A 1642-nucleotide genomic window follows, 5' to 3' on the forward strand; every position below is an offset into this window, starting at 1 on the left:
TAACAGGGCATGACAAGATGGCATCAACATGGCAAGCACCCAGAAGCCAGGGCTCTCTGGAAGAAACCAGAACCCTGGGGCGGGGCAGAAGGAGACTTGGAGGGAGAGGCGACCGGGGACGGCTGGGTCTGGGCAGATACAACTTCCTCAAGACAGGGAGAAATAACCTAACACTTCTGCCTCAACCGGGGTTCCAACATCCACCACCTCCCTCCCATTCATCTACCCCCTGAAACACCACAGGGCCTTGGTGGCACAAAGAAGCACTGGGGGCAGGGGGGGGGCAGAGAAGCCACCTGAGTGCACGCAGATGGATGGTAGGCACAGTCCGAAGGTGTGGGATGCAGGACAATCAGGAGAAGAGAGAGTTTTCCACAAAGTAGAATTCATTCCCCAAGCTACAGCAGAGAAAATGATGGACATGATCTTAATGAAGTAAGCAAAGTGAAGTGGCCATCAGCCGTAAGAGGACAAGCCAGTATCATGTGCCACCTGCCATGGTGGACTGGGCTCCGTGATGCCCCAGGTAAGCGAGCTTCTCAATCTCTCCATGAAGATAGTTCAGACAACCCAGCCCGAGGGGCAGTCTCCGGCCTGTCCTCTTCAAAATGCCAAAGCAGGGAGCGTCTCCACATAAAGGAGACTGAAGTTGATGTGACCCAGGTCATCATCTTCATCTGGGAGAGTGGTTGTCTGCGCAGCCTCTAACTCATGCTCATACTGGGCTGCCAAAGCTGCGTCCATAACAACCTCCGGTGGGGCAGGAGCAGGCCTGGCCACAAACTCCTGGTTAGGATCGCCAATGAGTGTTTTAGCAAGCCAAAGGAAGGACTTTTCAAAGTCGCAGTTGCTTTGGGCAGAAATGTCGTAGTAGCGAAGGTTCTTCTTTCAGTGGAGGACGATGGGTTTCACCTTCACTTTCCTGTCCTTAATACCCACTTTGTTCCACACAGCACCATGGGTATTTTTTCACAAACTCGAACCAGATCCCTGTGCCAGTTAGGCACATTCTTGTCAGTAACCCTGGAGGTTACGTCGAACATTATAATGGCACACTGGGCTTGGATATAATGGCCATCTCCCAGTCCTCCGCCTTGTTCTTGATCAGCTGTATCCCACATGTTGAATTTGATAGATCCTCTGTTAGAATGGAACACAAGGGAATGGACCGCAACACCTTAGGTAGCTACATACTTCTTCTCAAATTCACCAGTCAGGTGACGCTTCACAAATGTCGTTGTTCCAGTACCACCATCACCCACCAGTACGAGTTTGAACTGGACTTGGGGTTCTTCTTGGTCGGCCATCATGATGGATCTTCCAGAAGCGTCTCCGGACCAGCGTCAGAAGTCTAGTTTTATAGGCAACTGTCCTGTGATGGCAGTGGAGCCGCATGTTTGCTGCTCTTATTACAGAGCTACACAGAACATGCTCCTCTCTGGGAGGCTGAAGGAGATGAATGGGCTTCGGAGTGAGTGTGGCGGTTAAAAACCTTTTTTTGTTGTTTTGGACCCACAGATCTAGCTGTTTGGGAACACATTTTTCTTTCTTGAAATTCAAATACAAGACTGCTACAGTCACATCACAATGTTCAGTGGTGACGTTTTATTTGTTAACTGTCACTCCCATTCCTTTTTGTTAG

General features: G+C 50.1%; 1 pseudogene; it reads right to left on the bottom strand.

Moving 5' to 3' along the window:
• Positions 1-603: 603 nt before the first annotated feature.
• On the bottom strand, positions 604-1307 carry LOC142461587 (GTP-binding nuclear protein Ran-like; annotated as a pseudogene).
• Between the last annotated feature and the right edge of the window lie 335 nt (positions 1308-1642).

This window comes from Tenrec ecaudatus, chromosome 11, assembly GCF_050624435.1.
Source record: "Tenrec ecaudatus isolate mTenEca1 chromosome 11, mTenEca1.hap1, whole genome shotgun sequence".
Taxonomy (NCBI): domain Eukaryota; kingdom Metazoa; phylum Chordata; class Mammalia; order Afrosoricida; family Tenrecidae; genus Tenrec; species Tenrec ecaudatus.